Below are 24,277 nucleotides of genomic sequence, written 5' to 3' on the forward strand. Positions count from 1 at the left end.
CCACATAAAATTGTCAGTCATGGTAGCATGTGCTTGTAAGTTTAGCACCAGGGACACGAAGAAAGGTATGTACCAGGGTCTTACTGGCCAGCCAGCTTAGCCTGCTTGGGGATCTCCAGGCTGGTGAGAGACCTTGTTTCAAAAAATTAGGTGGACCATTCCTGGGGAACAACACTCAGACTGTCCTATGGCCTCCACACACAAGCAAACACAGTTATACAACCACTACCACCACCTACATATACACATGCATAAACAATTTTTATGAAACCATAGAAATATCTCAACCAAGAGCATTGGTTGCTCTTGCAGAGGAACAAAGTTCAGGTCCCAGTACACATATCAGCCTCTAATTCCAGTTAGAATAAACCTGACACCTCCTGGCTTCAGTAGGCATATACAAGGATACAGTGCACAAACTTACACTCAGGCTCACCACATGTACATAATAGTTTTACTCTTTGCAAATAATTATTATATATTGCTGAAAACAGTGCTCCAGAAGAGTCATGTGAGGCAGAATACAGACTGTGTAGAAGACCAACTTTCATTGTTTTTGATGAATTCTGTCCAGTACAGTGTACACTCTAGGTGCTCCCACAATTCTCTAAATATGTGCTACGAAAAAAACACCAATTTAATTTTTAAAATGTGGATGTGGGCTTGGAGAGAAGGTTCTGCAGTTACAATTAAGTTACAAACTTAATGGTTTTCCAAAGGACCCAGGTTCATTTCTTAACACCCATGTGGTGGATCACAGCCATATTATCTCCAGTTCCAGGAGCTCAGATGCCTTTTTTTGATCTCTGAAGACATCAGGTACCCATGTGGTACATAATCTTTCCAGTACTGTGATTAAATGCATTAGAAAATCAACTTATGGGGAGGATTATATTTTGGTTCATGATTTCATAGGCTCTTGTCTGTGGATAATTGGTCCCATTGCTTCCAAATCTGTGGTGAAGCAGAACTTTTTGGCAGGGGGCATGCAGAAAGAATATTAAAAGATGCAAGGAAAAAAAGCCAAGTAACATATAAAAGGAGACCTATTTAGATTATACCTGACTTCTAAACAAAGACTTGATAGAAGAGAAACTGTGGAATAGTCTTGAATGCACTGGCGCAGGACAAAATTTCCAGAAAAGGAACACTAATATCACAGAAAGTAAGATCAAAAGTTAATAAATGGGAACCCATGAAACCCAAAAGCTTCTGTAAGACACTGCCAATAGAAGAAAATTACAGCCTACAGAAGAGGAAAATATCTTCACCAACCCCACATCTGACAGAGGGCTGATATCCAACATATATAAAAACTCAAGAAACTAGGCATCAACAAACCAAATTATATAATTAGCAATGGAGTACAGAACTAAATAGTATTCTCAACAGAAGAATTCCTATTTGTCAAGAAACACTTAAAGAAATATTCAACATCTTTCAGTCTTTTTATTTTTCAAAAGAAAAAAAAATAGTATTTTATTAACTATCACACTGTTATAAAACACTTTAAATGGACAATAAGGGAGTCTTTAAATCCGAGGTGGTCTTAAACAAACGAACAGAATCCAACTTCTTCCAGTAGGTGAAATGCTGCAGTTATAGATGCATTTGGAAAAATTGCAGCACTCTTAAAATACCAGCACTGTAATTTTATTTTATACATTTTAATTGAAAATATAAACAATAATTACAAATAAAAAGAAAATACAGCATAATAAAAACATTTATTTCTCAATTGAATGTACTGGATACATATAATTGTAAGGGAAGAAGGGAAAGGATTGATATTTAAGGGCAGACTGAATATCTAGATTTAAAAATTAAAAATATCATACAAATTCTAGTTTCTATGACTAATATCCATATTATTGGAGTATCCTCACTGTGGAAGTGATCTTGTTATGTTTTCATGTGTTCTACTTTATTTCTTTTTAAGGTGTTGACCAAGTTTCCAAGGAAATGTTTCATAGTGTAGGCTTTACTTTGCTTGTCAATTTCTCATTTTGAAGCTAATTATATTAATTGGGTTAACTATACAATATTTTAAGCGTTACTCTTGTAAGATTTTGAAAACTACGTTTAACATGGATCTTTAGAGATAGTCACCTTTTAAAGCCTGTTAAAAGCAATGTTTAAGATTTAATTTGTGAAAATAATGTCTTGTTAATATTCTTTCAATATTGAAATTGGGCAATATAATGTTTTTAAAAAGTTTAAAATGTGTAGGTTGAAGCATTTGGGTGGTAAAAAAAAGTCATAATAAAGTATATTGTGTCTTAGCAATGATCTCTTTTTAAAATCTAATCTTGTTTCCTGAGATTCAGTCTCACACCCATAAGAATTAAGAATGAAGACACAAGTGGCAGATCATGCTGGTGAGGATGTGGAATAAGATGAACATTCCTCCATTGCTGATGGGAGTGTAAATTTGTTCAACCACTTTGGAAATCAACATGGCAACATCTCAGAAAACTGGGAATCAATCTACCTCAAGACCCAGCTATACCACTCTTCCACATATGCCCAAAGGGTACTTCACCATATCACACTTCAGCTATGTTCATAGCAACTTTATTTATAATGGCCAGAAACTGGAAACAACTTAGATGGCCCTCAAATGAAGAATGAATAAAAATTTACACAATAAAGTATTATTCAATACTTAAAAATAATGACATCATGAATTTTGAGGCAAATTGGTGGAAATATAAAAGATCATCTTAAGTGATGTAAGCCAGATCCAGAAAGACAAACTTAGTTTATACTCAATTATAAGACAATTTGGCCATAAAGTAAAGAATAACCATGCTACAAATCATAGTCCACAAAAGACTAGGTAACAGGGGAGCTAGAGAGAGGGACACAGGAATCTCAAAAATAAGGGTAAACAATAGACATTGTCAGAGAATGTGGAAAAGGGACTGGACAGATGTAAGTTATATGCATGGAATGGGAGGTTTAAGATATGGAGATGTAGAAAGTTTTGAGAGACCATGGGATGGTGGGGTTTGAGGGGGTACGTAGGGTTAACAGTCTAGACTTTTAGTGAACCTATTGGCACACCAATCCAGACACAAAATTTTCAACTTATAATTTTCCTGTCAACAACATTTGCTGGGGGTAAAAGTGGCACATAAATTATGGATATGGCCAACCAATGGCTGGTGCAGCTTGAGAGTCATGCCATGATTAGGAACTCACCACTGACACTGCCTGGAGAGTGAGGAACTAGAGGATGGATAGCCCAGAAATCTAGGATAGAATCAAACAGAACTGGGGAAAAAAAAAAGTCAATTAAATAACTCCTAATGATATTCTGCTATACTCATAGATTGGTGCCTAGCCTAACTGACATTATAGAGGCGTCATTCTGCAACTGGTAGAAACAAACACAGACACCCACAGCCAAAAATTATGCAGAGACTGGAGAAGCCTGAGAAAAAGGGGGAGGAAGGATTGTATGAACCAAAGGGGTCAAGGACACCATAAATTATCCCACAGAATTAAACAACTTGAACTCCTAAGGGCTCACTCAGACTGAACTGTCATATGTTGCAGTTGTCCAGCTTGGTCTTCTGGTGGGACTACTAACAATGGAATCAGAAGCTGTCTTTGACTCTGTTGCCTGCCTTTGGGACCCTTACTGGTTTCCCTTATAGAATGCAGTGCCTAATCTTACTGGAACTTATTATGCATGGCTGGTGATATTCATTGAGGCCAGCCCTTTTCTGAAGAGAAATGGAGGAGAAGTGGACAGGATGGGGGTTGGAAGGATGGGAAACAGGGGTCTGGGCACAAATAAATTAAATTTAAATTAAAAATAGAGTTGTCATCAATGGCTTCCTTCTAGACTGTTTCTTTTTAGGGATGGGGAGGGGAAAAAGAAGTTGTCACAGAAGCCTTCCATGTCTTTCATTCTCAACTGTGAAGCTGAAATTCTTAATACCAATGCCGAAGAAACTTTCATGCTCTTTACAATCAGCAGGAGCATGCATCATGGGCTTTCACAGTTTCTGGTGACAACACAGACTGCAGACAAACATATTGTCCATGGCCACAGTAGAATCACAGACACCAATATGGCCCCTGACTACAGCACTGACCACAGACTTCAACATGGCATCAGGTAGCAGCACAGGCCAACCACATCAATACGGCCCCCAGAGGCAACATGGACCATGGACACTAACATGGCTTCAAGTAGTTGCACAGGCTATGGAGATTAACATAGCCTCTGGTGGCAAAACTACCACAAATATCCACATAGACTTTGGATATCAACATAGCCTGGGGCAGCAGCATGAAATGGATATCAGCATGTCCCCTGGCTGCACCATGAACCCTAGAGGTACTCTGAGAAGATCCAATCCAGAAAACAAATATTCCTCTATCTTAGAACATCCATTTTTGCTCTGAGCCAGGGTGTTTGTATGGCTGGGCAGCATGGTTGGGGCAAAACCTACATGGGGTCTAAGCAGCTGCATACCACCATGCTGTGTCTACTCAGCAACATCATTCTTCCTGTCCATGGCAGCATTCTCTCATATCTGTCAGTGTTATGACAGCTCCAGTTCTGGCTCTCTCCAGTGAGATCCTCCATCTTTCTCATATCTCCATCACATATTTATTCATTGAAGTGGCATTTCAAATTGCAATGTGTCACACAGTATTTTTTTTGTTTTGTTATTGTTGTTTTGTTTGTTTTGTTGTTGTCCAATAGCTTTACATGCAAATATCCATTGTAGTGAGTCATCAGGCTTGTTCAAGTTTCTGGTTTCTGAAGTTCCATAAATGCTGGACTATAGCTGAGAATGATTTGGGGTATCCTGCTGTTCCACAGCATCAGGGGGCTATTATGTCTAGAGAGGGAATCAGTGGAAATGATCCGATGACCATTGCACATCTCCTAGCCCTTGCTGCCAGCCATCCTGAGGTTCACAGGTTCCATTGGCTTGCTTGCCACCAGTGGACAGAGTCACTGACCCAAGCTCTCCTTTCTCTGAAGAAGGGCAAACAGTGTAGCTGTGGCAGATCTGTGCTATAGAATGTCTGGGGGCTGGGAGGTAGGCAAGAGCCTGCCTTAGTCAATAATTTCATATTTTTTTGTTCATGGCAGACATGCTCTCCACTTTGCTCCCTTACTCTTTGCCACCACCATGGCTCATCCATAGCAACTGCTGGGCTGATATCGAGGGCACGAGTGGGCAATCGTTCAGCAGCAGCAGTATCTCGTACAGCATGGCCTGGAGAAGGATACCCAGTGAACATTTTTTAAGACATTATTTCAAACCATCATATGTATCTAACCTAAATCTAATAATTACAAAATTTACTAGTTTAATAAATCAAATCATGGCATTTTACTTAAGGATTTTGCTGTACTCAAAAAATGTCAAGGTCAGGATAGTAAAAAAAGTGAATAAAATGTCTTCACATAAAAAAATAGATACCTTTATGGTATTTCCCTATTATAGATAAAATTCTAAATGTTATGTTTATTACTTCTACCTGTATTTTACCTCTTAAATAAGTTATAGTATTGTATTTAAAATCTGGACTATAATTAATTTAAAGCAATTAAATACAGCAAATCAAAGAAAGAAATACAGAAAGATCATGTTGCTGCTGTAGATAGCAAGAAGAGTAGAAAAGACTGAGACACAGGATTTGGTGTTATCTCTGTTGTAAAGGCATCACTTAGCTAACATGTGAAGACTAAATGGTTTGTAGATTGAGCTATAACAATGAGTCATTTTTAGTTTCTAAATCTCAGCCCTTGAGATGGAGGCATGCAGATCTTTGAGTCCAAAGCCAGCCTGAACTGCAGAGCAAGGTCCTTGACAGCCAAGCCAAGGGAGTGAAAAAATGCACTGAATACAGAAAGTTGGTGAGGATGTAAATGAACCAGGGGGCTATGCTCCAGCCCCATCAAGCAGAAGAACTTGGCAGCTTAGGTCACATGGTTCTGGCTCTAGAGTCAAGCAATCATGCTCAGTGACTAAGAAAAGTTGCTAAGGCCAGATGTGTGACAGGGGTTCCCTGGAAGGAGGCCCAGAGAGATCATTTCATGAAACTGTGAAGATGAAGCCTGGATTTCCTTAGAAACCCGATGATAACAAAGATGTCAGAACCATGGGATATCTGCCAAGGAAAGCTGCTACCAGGGAATGAAACAAGCTCAAGAGAAAGAAGTGTGCTGTAGTCAACAAAGCTGAAAGGACTTGGAAATCTGAAGAACATTTTGACATCGGATAGGAAGATACAGAGTTTGGAGTTTGCCCAGCTGGTTTTTGGTCTTACTTTGGTATTTCCTCTTCTATGCCCTCTTCCCTATGTTTTAGAAGAGTAATATAGATCCTGTGCCATTATATGTTGAAAGTTTGTGATCTGCATTTGACTTTAATAGTACAGGGCATTACAGTTAAGATAGTGTATGAATCCCAGAAGAGACTTTGAGCTTTGGATCTTGAAACACTGTTGAAACTGTGATAGACTATCAGAACTTTTAAAGTTGGATCTAATGCATTTTGCATTGTTGCAACTATAAGAGTCTGGGGGTCGGTAAGTGGTGTTATGTTGTGCAGGCAATTCAACTGGCCTGCACTTAGGGACGTTTAGGGTCCTGACAACATTCGATGTCAGTAACTGCATCCTATGACTTCATCTCAGCCAGGTGCTTCAGATATAACTGATCTGCCATTTCCTCTCTCTCTCTTGCCCTCCGCTCTGCTCTCTCCCCCTTCTTTGTCAGTGCACCTACTCCCAAAATTTTCTCTCTTTTCCCCCTTCCATCCCTATCTCCATCCAATAAACTCTTTCATGCAATATTTGTTGTGTGCAATATTTATAAATACTAACATTTGGTGGTGATGGCCTGGTGGGCAATACCATAGTCTTCACTCATTCTCTTTCCTGCTTGCACAGGACTCTCAAGATCTCCACTTTCTTTCATCTGCTCTGCCTCTCACAATGGCTCACACCTGCAGCTGCCACCGCCACTGCTGCTAGTGCCATACACACCTGTCCCTTTGCTTGTGGCAGTTCTGATTCGAGTAGCCCCACCATTCTGCTGCCATGTGCTCCATGAACTAGGGAAAAGGCTTGCTCAGACACTGGGCTACTCCCTCTCCACCACTGGTGCTTTGGCTTGGTCTAGGACCTATGAATGATGTGGGAAGACACTGGGACACTCCAGCACCTGCCAGAACCAAAAGAGGATGGGGCATGCTTAGCTGCCCCTAAGATATTTTTTTTTAATCTGATACTATACTCTTCCCAAGTGTAGTCACTCATGGCTGCCATCCCTCCCCACAACTCCTACCCAAAAGGGCTTGTTCTACCACCCCTTCTGCAAAGGGTCTGCAGGTGTCTCAAACAGACCAGCACTCCCTCCCTCATTTCTTTTTCTGCTCTCAGAAAACAAACAAACAAACAAATTTAACAAAATCTTAAGGTGACCACATGGTATCACACAACAATTTTAACACTTTTTATTCACAATTAACTCTGTTTATTTTATCTCCATTTTGACTAACAAAGCAACAAGTTTCATTTTAAATGGGTTTAAAGTTTTATATTCAAGGTTACATCTTTACAACATTGCTGTATATATGATTTTACCCTGGTTCAAAATAATGTTTATATAATGCTAAAATTTTAAGGTTATAAAGGTCTATTCAGGTTAACAAGATAATGTAAAATATAAGTGCCTAAGTTTTTGCAGTTCCTAAGTGAATAAATAAATGCTGTTTCTCAAGCCACCAGCTGCCTATGAGTCTGGGTTCACCACTAGGCTTTCTGGCCAATGGATTTGGCAAAATAAATTCAAATGTAATTTTAAAATTGTTTCATGCTGTTCTACTGTATTGCTAACTTTAAAACTCATAACTCAGGGTTACTATGTAAAAGTTTTTAACTACATACCATCAAACTATATTATATGATTCCAAGAAAACTCTAACTTAAAATCTATTAATTTTAGAGGCATTCATTTGTTTACAATGTTTAGTCATATATCTTCACTTTCTTCACTCTATTTCACTCTCTCACTCTATATCTTCACTCTCAAAAAAGTTAAAATATACATGGTCTAGTTTTCTGAATATGGTAATATTATTAATCTATAGTATAGCTTTAGACTTTTAAAAGCTATGGAGTTTTTATAAACTAAATCATATGGAAAATGGCTATGTTCTCTCCTTATGTTTATGTTTTTTAAGGTTCCAACTTAACAGGGCTAAACCCTAAAGTCCTAGTTTTTTGATGACTAACAAATGCAAGTTAATAATCAGTCATCTTGTAGATGACCAAGTTCTTTAACATATCCAAAACAGATATAGACATAGTCTCACTGCTATCCTCTTTTCCCAGCCATGGGGGCTCAACCAGCACAAGCACCACAAACACTTCCAGCCTTTGAGTTCCTTGGCCGGATGGAGGACAAATGGCTACTAGATTTAGTGACCTCACCAAGCCCAGGATAATATTGCAGGTCTGTTTTAACCTCACATTTGGGTTCCACGGTCATATTGCCAATCTCTGTAATGGGAGACTTCAGATGTCTTATCAGTCCTCTTCATATGCAGGAGACAAGGCCTTAAGCCTCACTCATAGAGCTGTTACTGGTAACACAGTCTACTTTATTACTGGACTCAAAAAACAGGTCTCAGATATAACCTTTTACCATTCCTTTTGCTAAAGGACAATAAATGCTCACAGCAGCCTCACCTATATCTTATGGTTTATAATTAGATAGAAAGGCCCAAGGATATAAAAGCTTAAGTTATAAGGATCTAAGAAAGTGTTTGCGGGTCTAAGAAAATGTTTTAATGTTGATGCAAGTTATAAAGGTTGGAAGGTCTAAGGTGATTTAAGGTATCCTAAATAGGCAAATATGATTCATATTTCTTCTTGTTGTTATGCTGCTGTTGCATTAACTTCCCAGAGCTTTGACATTAATCACTGGAGATATGACTTATTAATATAACTCTAATTAAAAAATAGTAATCCACTATATCATGGTTCCAAGCTCAAGATTTTAAATTTCTTTGGTTTGTTTTTTAAGTATAGACTTAAATGTTATTTCTTCCATGCTAGATCTATATACATCCAGTCTTCTGGATAGAGAGAACAAGTCTCTCTTCCATGATGTGTAATTATAAAGGTCAAGATCAAGTGATATTTTTGCCCCTTCTACTTCACGAAAGACTTCTGCCTTTCCAGAGCTCACCATAAAAAGTGTTTATGTTGTTAACATAAAGGTATATGACTACTGCCTTTTTCTATAATGTGTATTTCACTGCAGATTACAATGGTAATGGTAACATGTCTAAGGTTTATCTCCTTTGTGAAACTTAAAAGAGATTCTCAAGTCAAATGGAATCAAATAAGTACTGTCAACCAAGAGCCTAAGTTTCCCAACTATTGCCTATCTCAACATTGCCTATCCTCCCCTGTGGTTTTGGGACTTTCCTCCCATACCTACTGTATCACTACATTCCTGCACGCAACACCAACCAATTCCTGAGTCTTCACTTCTTATTAGTGCAAACACTTCCTACTGCTCTCTCCAACTGACACCCAAACTCTTTTTTTGCTTATTTTTTTATTTTATTTTGCTTTATTAAGTAATTACTCACTTTACTCACTTTGTATTCCCCCCCCCCCGTGGTTCCCTACCTCCTACAGTCTCAACCCCTCCCTTCCTCCACCCTCTGCATGCATGCCCTTCCCCAAGTCCACTGATAGGGGAGGACTTCTTTTCCTTCCTTCTGATCCTAGTCAATTAGGTCTCATCAGGGGTGGCTGCCTTGTCTTCTTCTGTGGCCTGGTAATGCTGCTTCCCCCTCAGGGAGAGGTAATTAAAGAGCAGGCCAATCAGTTCATGTCAGAGAGAGTCCCTGTTCCTATCTCAATGAAACCCACTTGGATACTGAACTGCCATGGGCTACATCTGTGCAGGGGTCTTAGGTTATCTCCATGCATAGTCCTTGGTTGGAATAGCAGTCTCAGGATAGACCCCTGTGCTCAGATTTTTTGGTTCTGTTGCTCTCCTTGTAGAGTTCCTGTCCTCTCCAGATCTTACTGTTTCCCACTTCATTCCTAATATTCCCTGCACTCTGCCCAAAAATTGCCCATAAGTCTCAGTATCTACATTGATAGTCTGCAGGGCAGAGCTTTTCAGAGGTCCTCTGTGTCAGGCTCCTGACTTTTTCCCTCTTTTCTTCTTCTTCTGATGTCCAGCCTCTTTGACTTTCTGGATAGGAATTGAGCATTTAAGAAGAGTTCTCCCTCTTAACTAGTTTCTTTAGGTGTGCAGATTTTAGTAAGTTTATCCTATATTATATGTCTATATGAGTGAGTATATACCGTGTGCATCCCTCTGCTGCTGGGATACCTCACTCACGACGATCTTTTCCAGATCCCACCATTTACCTGCAAATTTTATGATTTCCCTGTTTTTTATTGCTGAGTAATATCTGAGTAATTGTGTAGATTGTAATTGTAATTGTGTAAATATGCTGAGTAATTGTGTAGATATACCACAACTTGTGCATCAATTCCTCCACTGAGGGGCATCTGGGCTGTTTCCAGCTTCTGGCTATTACAAATAAGGCTGCTACAAACATGGTTGAACAAATGTCCTTATTGTGTACTTGAGAATCTTTTGGATATATGCCTAGGAGTGGTATAGCTGGATCTTGAGGAAGCGCTATTCCTAGTTGTCTGAGAAAACGACAGATTGCTTTCCAGAGTGGTTGTACAAGTTTACATTCCCACCAGCAGTGGAGGAGGGTTCCCCTTTCTCCAAAACCTCTCCATCATGTGTTGTCTTTTGAGTTTTTGATTTTAGCCATTCTGATGGACACCCAAACTCTTAATCTAGAACATTATCCCTTGGTTGAGATTTTCTCTTTACCAGCATGGTTTTGCTCCTTCCCCCTTCTTACACATCTATGAAGTCCTAGCTAGGCAAACTGTTTCTGCTATGGGCAACTGTTCCTTTGGTCTCTGAAACGTATTGACAAATTGCTGGAACAGATTGCACCAATTTCCTTGAGTCAAACCTTGTTCTTGGGAAGCCTTAACAGGCCACTGACTCTATTCTTTTCATAGGAATAGTCCATTTACCTGTCCCTCCAGATTCTCCTGTGGTATCTCCTGTGGTATGTCTTCTGGAGAATTTCAGATTCCTATGCTTAGAGCCCTCTTTAAGGGCTTATAAGCTTACACACTTCTGCAACCAAACTCGGCCTCAATATTCCTTGATGACAGATCTAAACCAAGACCTTTTTAATTACTGTCAGCGATTGGGTAAATGAAGGTTTCTGTATTCAAGCTTCTTTTCTTTGCTACAAAACTTTCCTTCTCTGCTTGCACTCACAAAACATTTCAAATGTATACTTAATTTTTTTTTCTCCACAACGTACTTAATTTTGTCTTCTGCCCATATATATGTTCCAGTATCCTGTCAAGTCCAGCTGCTCCCAACATCCATGACAGTGACAAAGCAACTAACTACTGGTGTCCCAGTCTAACCTTGGAGACTGCATCAAGCTGGACCTGCACTTCCCCTTCCAGTCACAGATGTTTTCACAGACCCCAGACAGCATCAAAACAGCCTGTTCTTCCTGGACTTGGCCAATATTTCAGCCTTTTGACCTCTCCATCACTGCTGCAGTATCAGCAGGAAGTAACTAATGATGATTGATTTCTTTGCCCGTTATCCAATTATTATCAGCAAAAGGCTAAAATGGTGTGCTTCAGGCACAGGATCAATAGTTCCAGGTTCTTAGAGATTCCTCAGTCCCTATCTGCTTCTGGGGATGGCTGGCAACCTTGAACATTCCAGGACAGGATCTTCCTCTCCTCCTCATCATGTAATCTGAAAACTTTTGTACTCTTACCTTTTCCCTCTTTCTCACTCTTACTCCCTTGCATAGAAAGAAAAAGCTGTTTCCAATGAACCTACATTTATATAACTTAACTTGCTTTTCATGAGAAGCAGTCCAAAGTCCTTATTCCTGCCCTGCCACTCCTCCGTAGCAACTCATTTTATCCAATTTAACAAGAAGGAAGGAATGTTATATTTTACAGGCAATTCAGCTGGCTTGCCCTTAGGGACCTTTAGGGTCCTGACAGCATCCTATGTCAATACCTGTGTATTATGAAATCATCTGGGCCAGGTGCTTCAGATAAAACTGGTCTGCCACTCCCATGCCCTCCTCTATGCTCTTCCCCCTTTCTTTTTTGGGGAAATCTCTCCCCCCATCATGTTTCTCTCTGTCTTTCTCTCTCTTTCTTTCTCTCTCCTTCTTCTTCCTCCTCCTCTCTCTCCATCTCCATCCAATAACCTCTTCATATAATATCTGTTGTGTGTATCATGTATAAATATTAACAATTGAAATGTGTTCATTTGAGTAGTGTGATTCTCATAGATTCATGTACTTGAATGACTGGCCATAGGAAGTAGCACTATTAGAAGGAGTGTCCTTATTGGAAGAAGTACGACATTGTTCGATAAAGAGTGTCACTGTAGAGGTGGGACTCCGAGATCTTAAATTCTCAAGCTCTGTCCAGTCTGACACAAATCCAGTCTCTTCTTAGTTGACTTTGGATCAAGATATACAACTGTCAGCTTCTCCAGCACTATGTCTCCCTACAAGCTGCCATGCTTCCCACCATGGTGATAATGGCCTAAACCTCTGAAACTGTATGCCATCCACAATTAAATGTTAGCTTTTAAACCATTTTCCTTGGTCATGGTGATTTTTCACAGCAATGGAAATCCTAACTAAGACATCCTGCTTTGTTTTCATGAGTGAGTGTGTCTGTGTGTGGTGTGTGTCTGTGTATAATATTTTGAATGACACCCACTCACTCTGTCTTTTATTTTTTCCTAAAGCTTGACTAGAAGGTTAGGCTAGTTGTTAAGTCAACCCAGAGATTCACCTTCCAAAACTTCCCCAGTGCTGGTATTATAATTACACACTGCCATGGTTCTAGAAATCAGGTCCTCATTCTTGAGTGACAATATCTTTACCTAATGAATTATCTCCCAGCCCTCATCTAACCTTGATTTTTGAACCTTATAATGTGCCATCTTATACAAAAAGATATCATGACTTTGCCTGTACTGGTGTTTGCCACAACTTTTCAGCCCTGAAACTGTAATGTTGAATATCACATTCACTCTCTTTTTCCAAAATTTCTGCAACCTCTCACCTTCTACAATGGCCATCCCTCTTAAAGACACAGCTGGAAAAAAATGCCCAGAGTAGAGTGAAGTAGAAACTGACTACAGAATTAACGGACAAAAGACAGCACAGGAGATGGAGGATCTGCATCTGGGCCCTTCTTATAACCCCTGTGTATGTCCCTGCTTGGCTGCACTCACCGTTCACATCCATGGAGACACACTGAGCTCACACAGTTCTATGCGGGTTCCCCTGCCCCAATAATCCACAATGTTTCTTAACATATCTATGAAACCCTAAAAGATGTTTCTATGTTGTATGATGTTTCTGCAGAGAGGGACATTCCAGCAGATAATGTTAGCAAAACAAGGTATTTGTTACAGAATGTGATCCTCTAAGCACAGCAGCTGCCATCTTCAGCTGTGCCTATTTGCAAGAGTCCAGAGCAACTTAGCTTCCTGATTGTTGGCCTTGTAAGACCTGGGGTCTCACAGCTCAGGAGTTCAAGATCGTGGCCTTCCCAGAATCTCCCCCAGACCATGACTCGTTGCAAAAGCAAGAGGTTTATTAGCCATTGCGCAATGGGGTCACCCCTGCTGGTCAGCAAAGGTTGGCACCGGGGGACAAAGGCCTTTAGGTTTTTAAAAGAAAAATTGCGGGAGATTTGAAGTTGCAGTCTTGGAAATTTAGGATTGGATGAGGAAGCTATAAAGTAAGATAATTGGTTAGTCTTAGGTGCTCAAGCTTGGCCAGTCCTGCCAAGTGAGGATGCAGCTGCAATTGAAGGTGGGGGTGGTTAGCTCATCCTTGAAGATTAGGGGCTACAGACTTTTGGCTGGAGGTCAAAAGCTACTCAGAAGAAGTCTAGGTTTGTTGCTAAGAAATGCTATCTCAAAGACAGGAGTTTTTCTTTTTGCTGAGTGAAGGTCATTGCTTGCTTGCCTTTTTTTCTATCTGTCCTCATAGATAGGGTCACATTTTTCCATTCTCTGGAAAGGTACTAAGAGGCTTTAGCTTAACCTGAACCTAAAACTCAAAACTATAGGCTTTAGAAGACATACAGGTTACAAAGTTATTCTAACCCTTTCAGCCTTTCCTCAGAAGAGAGTAGGGATCATTTGACCAGATAGAATCTAACTACTCCTACCAGCCATTGCTACGCACTCCTTCCAGTTTTGGGGAAAGAGTTTCATGCATGTTACTATTCTTAAGCCATCATTAATGCAGGTGACCTTCCAGTACATATGGAGACCCTCCAATATGTTCCTGCTCTCCACTCACCCCCTGCAACTAAGCTCAATGAATATAGGGTTCCCAGGGAAAATTTTGGTAGAAGTGTTTTGATTTGCCATTGGGCATTTTGCAAGGTGTAGACATTGTTTACATCTCCTCAGAGAAGGAATTTTCACTGAAGCAATTCAAGCAATAATCAGATGATGAGATAATCAGACAATATTATCAAACACAGTTGATACTGATGGAGAGAGGCCCAGACTTTGAGAATGAGCCATCTTCTCAGTAATAGTGTCCCGTATGTGACTTAACATTTTCTTTTTTTAAATTTTTTATTTAACTTTTATTAATTATACTATATTCATTTTGTATCCCCCCTTAAGCCCCTCCCTCCTCCCCTCCAGGTCCCACCCTCCCCCCTTTCTGCATGCATGCCCCTCCCCAAGTCCACTGATAGGGAAGGTCCTCCTATCATTCTTTCTGATCTTAGTCTATCAGTTCTCATCAGAAGTGGATGCATTGTCAGGGTTCTAGGTTATCTCCATGAATAGTCCTTGGTTGCAGTATGAGTCTCTAGGAAGTTCCCTGTGTTCAAATTTTCTTGTTCTGTTGCTCTCCTTGTGGAGTTCCTGTCCTCTCCAGCTCTTACTATTTCCTACTTCTTACATAAAATTCCATTCACACTGCCCATCAGGTGGCCATCAGGCTCAGCACCCATCTGCTTTGGCAGTCTGCAGGGCAGAGGCTTTCAGAGGCCCTCTGTGGCAGGTTCCAAGGTTGTTTCCTGTTTTCTTCTTCTGGCTTTCAGAGGCCCTCTGTAGCAGGTTCCTAGGTTGTTTCCTGTTTTCTTTTTCTTCTGATGTCCATTCTCTTTGCCTTCAGAATGGGGATTGAACATTTTAGTTTTCAGGTAAATGGTGGGACCTGGAAAGGATCATCCTGAGTGAGTTGTACCAGAAGCAAAAAGACACACACGGTATATACTCACTCATATAAACATACAACATAGAATAAACCCACTAAAATCTGTACATCTTTTTTTTTAATTTTATTTTTTTCTTATCAGTTACATTTTGTTAACTCTGTATCCTGCTCCCTCATTCCCTCCCAATCCTACCCTTCCTCCCTCATCTCCACCCTGCCCTTTTCCAAGTCCACTGATGGGGGGGGGACTCCTCCCCATTCATCTGATCCTGTTTTATCAGGTATCTTCAGGACTGGCTGCAATGTCCTCCTCTGTGGCCTAACAGGACTGCTCCTCCCTTGGGGGGTGGAGAGGTCCCTTGAGTTCCTGTTAGAAATAGTCCTTGTTCCCCTTACTATGGGAAACCAATTGGTTACTGAGCTACCACAGGCTACATCCGAGCAGAGGTTCTAGATTATATCCATACATGGTCCTTGGTTGAATGTCAGTCTCAGAAAAGACCCTGTGCTCAGATATATTTGGTCTTTGTGGAGCTCCTATCCTTTCGCCATCATACTAACTCCCCTTCTTTCATATGATTCCCTGTACTCTGCCAAAGGTTTGGTTATGAGTCTTTGTATCTGCTTTGAAAACACTGTTAGTTAAGGTCTTTCAGATGCGCTCAGTAGACTCCTGTCATACGTTCAATGCACATCCCATCTGTCTTTCTAAACGAGGATTGATCATCTTACCCCATGTCCGCTCTCTTGATTATCTTTTTTAGGTGTATAGATTTCATTATGTTTATCATATCTTATAGGTCTATATAAGCCAGTATATACTGTGTTTATCTTTCTCCTGGGATATTTCACTCAGGATGATCTTTTCTAGATCCCACCATTTGCTTGCAAATTTCATGATTTTCTCCTTTTTGATTGCTGAGTAGTATTCCATTGTGTAAAAATACCACAATTTCTGTATCCATTCCTCCTTTGATGGACATCTGAGTTGTTTCCAGGTACTGGCTTTTACAAATAAAGCTGCTATAAACATGGTTGAGCAAATATCCCTTTTGTGTACTTGAACAAACTTTGGGTATATACCTAGCAGTGGTATAGCTGGGTCTTGAGGAAGCACTATTCCTAATTGTCTGAGAAAGTGCCAGATAGATTTCTAAAGTGGTTGTACCAGGTGACTTAACATTTTCAATACATGCTGAGGGGGCGTGGGCAAAATACAGAATTGTTAGGATTGTGACCTGAGAAAGTTGTGCCTGTGTTAAACCTGCTACAAAGCACACTGAGTGCTTATAGATTGTATGATATTAACAAGTGGGAATGTTGCTGGGCTAGATAAAAACTACCTTGCACTATCTTACCAACCCTTCTCCCAAGTAGCTATTTATCTTGTGTAGACCTAACCTGCTGTAACTATTAGAAAATTCCTTTTGAAAACATAAATGGGATTCACAGCTTCTACAAACGGAAAGTCCAAAATATTATCACATTATATTTGAGGCTGATATCACAGGGAAATAGTTTGTTTGCTCTTGCTGCTAGACCACAGAGGAGGACTTTGCAGCCAGTCCTGAAAAAACAGGGTCAGATGAAAGGGGAGGAGGTCCTCCCCTATCAGTGGATTTAGAAAGGGGCAGGGAAGAGATAAGGGGGGGGGGGGGGGGGGGATTAGGAGAGAATGAGGGACCGGGATACAACTAGGATACAGAGTTAAAAAAATATAACTAATAATAAAAATAAAAATAAATTAAAAAAAAGGAAAATAAAAAGAAGATTGCAGAAAAAAAAGGACCATGATAAAAAGCAACTTGGAAGGAAAGGGCTTATTTTGCTTACATTTCAATGTCATAATCTTTTACTGATGGCAGTCAGAGTAGGAACTCAAAGCAGGAACTTGGAGGCAGAAACTGAAGCAGACTCTGTGGAGGAATACTGATTACTAGCTTTCTCTCATGGTTTTCTCTGTTTGTTTTTCTACACTACCAGGAGTAACTGCCCAAAGTGGCACTGCCCACAGTGGGATGGGCTCTCCCATACCAATAATTGATCAAGAAAATGACACACAGACTTTCGCAAAGGCCAGTCTGATAGATCAGTTCCTCAACTGAGGTCTGCATTCCCAGATGACTCCAGCTTGCATTGACTTGACAAACAAAACCAAGCAGAACATCCACATCCGTTGTCAGTGTTTTGGTAGCTCTGCAACCTGGTATTCCTACAAATATATTTGAAACATATTTTGATCTAGAATTTTTTTTATTTTGTTTTGTTGCTATGTAAAATGCATGAAATTGTTCAAAGCTGGAACATGGAATTTGATATTTAGGACACTTAGTCACTCTAATTTGGCTTCAGAATAAACCTGGTTGTTCTCTGGTCCTTTTTGAGGTGAGGGGTGTATATTATCATCAACTGGATACTAGATGACTTTGCGCCTTGACCTGTATTTTAAATTAGGGGTTTAAAGATCTATTCATGATAATGGTAAGTCTTTCATAAATGGGTTTTACAGAGCCAACAAAGAATCAGGCTGTTAATTAATTAATTAATTAATTAATTAATTCTTCCTCCAAATGCCATTTACAAAATAACTGATATAGTGGATTGAATGAGAACAGCTCATATGTTTAAATATGTTTAAATATGAATGTATGTTTAAACATACACTCGTATGTTTAAATATTTGGCCCTCAATTGGTGGAATTTTTCTGAAAGGATTACAAAATGTAGCCTTGTTGAAGGAGGTCTGTCACTGGAAATATAAAGAGACTGCCTAGTCTCTTCACAGCAATAGAACAGTAACCAAGACAACTGGTAAATTTCAGAACATTAGAAGAAACAAAATAACAAATTGATACCAAACAAGTAATTAAGAGCTACTAAGTAATAAGACTGGAGTCCACAAGCTACTCTGAGTTTGGTTTTCTGGTTGTTTGTTTTATTTTGTTTGCTTGCTTGTTTTTGTAATAGGGGACATGCTTGACATACAAGGAAATGTAGAGGCCAAAGACAAATATTTTTTTCCCCATTGTTATCCACGTTACTTTAAATAACATCCTTATTAAACCTGGAGCTAATCGTGTTGCCTAGGCTTACTTGGAAGCAATCTTCTGGGACCCTCCTGTATATGCTCTGACCCAGATCCCAGAACTAGGGTTACACACATGCACCAGTGAGCCATGCTTTTCTTTGGATGCTGGGCTTCATGCTTGAATAGTAATAGTTTTACCCTTTATCGATATCTTTGTTTCTTTTAACATATAAAATAGGAATATCTATTCCACTGTCTTTACTATTAGAATAAAAGATAATATGACTGAAGTGTATGTAATATCAGTTTGGGCAAATATTAAGTATTAAAATGACTAATTATTAAGTAATTAATATTCTGTACTTACAACTGAAATATTGGGTCATCAAAAATTGCTCATCCTTAGGGTCTTGCTAATATAAATATGGCATGAATCTAGACATGTTCTGTAACTGACCCAATTAGAAAATGCAAAATGAATTTGCCTCTATTTACATTGTTTTGTAATACAATGTGTTACAAGATTGTAGGTACATATGTGTGTTCATTTATAGACCAGAGGTCAATATTCAGTTCTTCTCTACTCTTTTTTTTTTTTTCATTGCCTCTCACTAAACTTGGACTTCACTGATTTGTATCCCAGTTGGCCAGTGAGTTCTAAAAATCCTGTCTCTGTCTTCCAAGTGGTAGGATAATAGTCACACACCGTTGCAACTGGCTTTTCAAATGGGCTCCGGATGTCCTAATTCATGTCTCCATGCTTGCATAGCAAAGGCTTTACTGACTGAGTCATTTCCCTGTATCTGTCATTTTACCTTCTAATTGTTATATTCCATGAGGCTCCCACCTGACTTCTCATTGCATTAAGCAGCCCAGAGTTGTCAAACATCTGCCCTTGTGCCTGATGAGTATGACTTGAGCTAGAATGGCAATTACCTTGACACTAGCATTTGAAATGCTATTTTCATGTATCCGCTAATAGCTGTTCTTCCCAATAGCACCCATAAAAGCTTTAAATATCACGGGAGCTAAGAGGTAAAGGAGAATGATAATGGCATTTTAATTGATTGGTAAATTATTGAGCAGCATTAGTTAATTCTCTGTAGCACCTCTTTTCTTTTTCTCTTTTTTCCTCACTCTGTCTTACTGAAACAAATCATTACACTCTCCAGAGGGTTCCTGTTTTTCTTACATCTGACTCTATGATTCACATGACCCATTTAAACTGAGGTGTAACATACAGGTTATTGAAATGCAGATAAATGTTCGGGGGGCAGAAAGCCATGTGAAAACTCTATGTACAAAACCCAAATGTCATTATAGAGACTTTAACACTATCACAGAGACTTTAACACACAAAGTGACAGCAGACTGCACTTCAAATGTGTTGTTTTTGTTTTATAGAGAATTAACTGGAAGCTCCTCTTTGTAGAATTCCCAGATTTCTTCAATATCCCCATTAATTCCTTCCAAGAACAGAGCCCCATGACCTAAAGACTAGACCTCATCTGGTGTATATGACAATGTGTGTTGGTGTGTGTATATATGTATGCCCATGAAAGTTAGAGGACAACCTTTGACATTTCTTTGTTATTAATTGATTTAGGAGTACCCAGCCTACTGTAGGCTGTACCTTTTCTGGGAATAGGTTTGTCGTAGATGTTGTGCTATGTGATAAGAATAGATGAAAAAGTCAGATGAGCAAATCAGGAGCATTCCTTCATAGCCACTGCTTCAGTTCCTGCCTCCAGTTTCCTGCTCAGGCTTCCCTCACTCAACAGTGGACTGTAACCTGTAAGGAAAAAAATCCTTTCCTCCACACATCGCTTTTGCTCAGAATATTTTATCACAGCAATAAAAAAACAAGCTAGAACAATGGCTCAGTGGATAAAAGTACTTGCCAATAAATCTGATGTCCTGAGTTTGATCACTGGAACACAAGTTTTCCTCTGATCTGAATATGAACTCTGTGGCACATGTTTCCTTCTTCTCCCCCATAAAACCATGCACATAAAATAATTAAAATGTGTAATAAAATATTCATGTGGAGCACTTTTATACAAAGTGAAGTCTTCATCAGAATCCTGATTAGCCATTGTCTCTCTCTCCTGAAACTTCACTATGGTCATTTTAACGATATCCTCAGTGTTAAATGTTTTAATTTTCTAACCTGTATACAAAATAATTTGTACAGTTGAAGTAACATCTGTGTCTGTAGATAATTAAGCTATTAGATGACAATCAATTTAATAAAGCCACAAAGATTTTCTGGCCTTCTTCATGAACAATCAATGAATTTACATGAAAAATGTGTGAAGTTTAATTTGAGAAATTATATTCATCTTTCATCACTGTGGCCATTCTTCAATTAGTAAGAAATTTGCCATTAAAAAAAAACCTGTGTAAACAGGTCTGAAAATAAAAATGCTTTAAAGGCTGCCTAGAGTTATTATTAATTTTTAACCACTAATGTGTGTGTGTGTGTGTGTGTGTGTGTAGATTTTACATTTGTGTGTGGAGGTCACATGACAATGTGTGAGAGTTGGTCTCTCAGTGTACCATGAAATTGAACTCAAATCCTCAGCCTTAGAAAACAGTGTCCTTATCTCCAACCTGCATGGCTGGCTCCAGTTAATGTTTCTAAAATATCTAATATAATAATGTTCATTTCTAAAATGTTCCAAAGACTCTCTACAAATATCCTTTATTGAAATCTACAGGTAACTTATAAATAATTATGGCTATTTCACATTATACAGGGGTTGAGAACAGTTACTCATGGTGCTTTCCCATGAAGAAAAAATAAAGCATCTTCAAAAAAATGGAGCTTGTCTAACTGGATTTCCCCATGGAGAAAAATGCAAGTAGATCCATATTTATCACCCTGCACAAAACTCAAGTCCAAGAGGATCAAAGACCTTGACATAAAACCAGATACTTAAATCTCTTAGAAGGAAAAGTCTGAAATGCATTGGTACAGAAGACAATTTCCTAAATAGAACTCCAATGGCACAGGCTCTGAGATCAACAAATAATAAATGGAACCCCATGAAACTGAAAACCTTCTGTAAGTCAAAGGACACTGTCAATAGAAGAAAACAGCAGCCTATAAATTGGGAAAAGATTTTCGGCAACCCTACATTAGACAGAGGACTAAAATCCAAACTATACAAAGAACTTTAAAAAATTAAATACCAACAAATCAAATCATCCAATCAAAAAATAGGTTACAGAGCTAAACCGAGAATTCACAAAATAGGAATCTCAAATGGCTCAGAATCACATAAGGAAGTGTTTGACATCCTTAGTCACCAGATAAATACAAATCAAAATGACTCTGAGGTTTCATCTTATACCAATCAGAATGGCTAAGATTAAAATCTAAAGTGACAACACATGCTGGTGAGGATGTGGAGAAAAGGGAACACTCCTCCATTGCTGGTGGGGGTACAAACTTGTACAACCTCTCTGTATATCAATCTGGCTCTTTCTCAGAAATTTGGTAATAGTTCTATGTCAAGACACATCTATACTACTCCTGGGCATATATACAAGGAATGTTCCAACACAAAGACACTCTACTGCAAAGACATTTGCTCAACAATGTTCATAGAAGCTGTATTTGTAATAATCAGAAACTAGAAACAACCTAGATGTTCCTCGCCTGAAGAATAGATAAAGAAACTCTGGTACATTTACACAATAGAATACTACTTATCTATTAAAAAGATGAAAATCATGCAATTTGCACTCAAATGAATGAAATTAGAAAAACATCATCCTGAGTTTAAGTAACCCAGACCCAGAAAGACACACATGGCATGTGCTCACTTATAGGCAGATATTAGACAAATAGTATAGGATAACCATAACCATACAACAATCCATAGACAAAAAAAAAAAAGCTGTATATCAAGGAGGACCAAAATGAGTTTGCCAGAATGTCACTCAGATGGGAAATAGAATAGAGATAGGAAGTGAATGAAGGCATGAAACTGGATAGGAGAAGCAACATGAATGGAACCAAAGGTAGGGACCAGATGTGGAAGAACAGAGATGGGAGATGAGAGGGCTGGGAGAAGGGAAACTGAGAGAGCCACCTCTTTGACAATCTGGAGGCCTGCAACAGGGTAGACTTCTGGGAGGATATAGATGTGACTCTAGCTGAGATTCCTAGCAGGGAGTGTGGGGAGGGGAGATGGAGAATGAAGTGTCCACCTTCTAGCCAGGCAAGACTTGTAGTGGAGGGATGGGAACAACAACCCACCCAGAAAGGCTCTGATCCAAAAATTACCCTAGCAGAGATAAAGAATGAACAGAAATTGAAGGAATGTCCAACCACTGGTTGGCCCAACCTGAGACCAACCCCACAGTAGAGAGCCAGATCCTGACACTATTAATGATGCTCTGGTATGCTTGCAAACAAACTAACATGACTGATATCTGGGAGGCTCCATCCAGCAGTAGATTGAGACAGACTGTGGGAATTGCACCCAAGCATGGATTGGACCTCTAGGGGTCTTGTGGAAGTGTGGGTGAAATATACAAGGAGCAAAAGAGGACAGGAACCCCACAAGAAGAACAAGAGAGACAACTAACCCAGACCTACCAGTTTATACAGAGACTGAAACACCAACTAAGGAGCAAGCATGGTCTAGACCTAGAACCCCTACACATATATGGCTGATGGGAGGATTGGTCTTCATGTTGGTAGCCTGGTGAGTGGGGTTGGGATGTTTCTAACATGGACTCTATTGCCTGCTTTTGGATCACTTCTACATGTAAGTTTTGCCTTACCTACCTCAGTAGATGAGGATATGCTCATTCCTGATGTACTGGGGAGGGTAGATACTAAGAGAGTGAAGAGGTGTCTCCCTTTTGCTTGGAAAAAGTGGAAAGAGAAGGGGCAAGGAAGGGGAGAGGGCTACCCTTGGGATGTAAAGTAAACTTACTTTAATAATAATGATAATAATATACATTTTCCACTACAATAACATTGCCAACAAAATATAGGTTTATTTATGAGGCTGCTGACGTAGCAGAAAGGGTCTAGGAAAACTTAATCACTCACTTTGATTTACTCTCCTCTTCTGCCCAGTAATGACTTTGGTCTCATACTATTGACCTCTTCTGGTTTTGTTCACGTCAAAATCAATGCAGTCTGCCATGCTATAAAGTAGCTAAGGCTAGCTTTCAGTTCATTGCTTGATGAACTGTTCCTCATGCTATATGAGTGCTAATAAACTTATGTGTGAGGCAAGCTCCCTTCTTCATCAGCAATTATTACCACACGTCTGGTGTTTACATAAGTGGCAAATAGTGTCAGAATTTTTAAAGATAAAACTTGCACCCAGAGCTGTTCAGTTAATGAGCATTACCTGCAAAGCACCAGGCTCAAACAGTATTATTAATCAAGTATATTTCCAGTGGGATCCCCAAAATATCAATAACATGTAAATTGAATATCGTGTTTTCTAATGGAAGAGGAATTTATCTATCTATATAAGTCTGTTTTGACATCCACCTATAATCACAGAACAATAGAGACAAAGATAGAAGGTGCTTGTGTCTACTCAATTTAGCCAAATGTATGAACTCCAAATTCAGTGAAAGAGTCTGCTTCAAAAATTAAAATAGCCAGTCATTGAGGAAGGTAAATGATGTCTAGCTCTGGCCCACTATACACACATGCATATATGTAGCAGTAGCACACTTACATACATATACATATTATCTCTCATAGGCTGGAGAGAATCCAACTTGCATCCTGTTGGAACTTGCTCTGTAGTGAATCAGTGGATCTGGTCTTGTAATTCCTAAACCTTTTTATTGCTCTGTAGATACACATCTATCTATCTATCTATCTATCTATCTATCTATCTATCTATCTATC

At 39.3% G+C, this 24,277-nt stretch overlaps 1 pseudogene; it reads right to left on the reverse strand.

Annotated features, from left to right (window-relative positions):
- Positions 1 to 4,114: 4,114 nt before the first annotated feature.
- The window catches only part of LOC129673357 (protein DEK-like), a 94,176-nt pseudogene continuing 74,013 nt past the window's right edge, over positions 4,115 to 24,277 (reverse strand).

Source organism: Psammomys obesus, unplaced genomic scaffold (assembly GCF_907164565.1).
Source record: "Psammomys obesus unplaced genomic scaffold, mPsaObe1.curated_primary_1811, whole genome shotgun sequence".
NCBI lineage: Eukaryota > Metazoa > Chordata > Mammalia > Rodentia > Muridae > Psammomys > Psammomys obesus.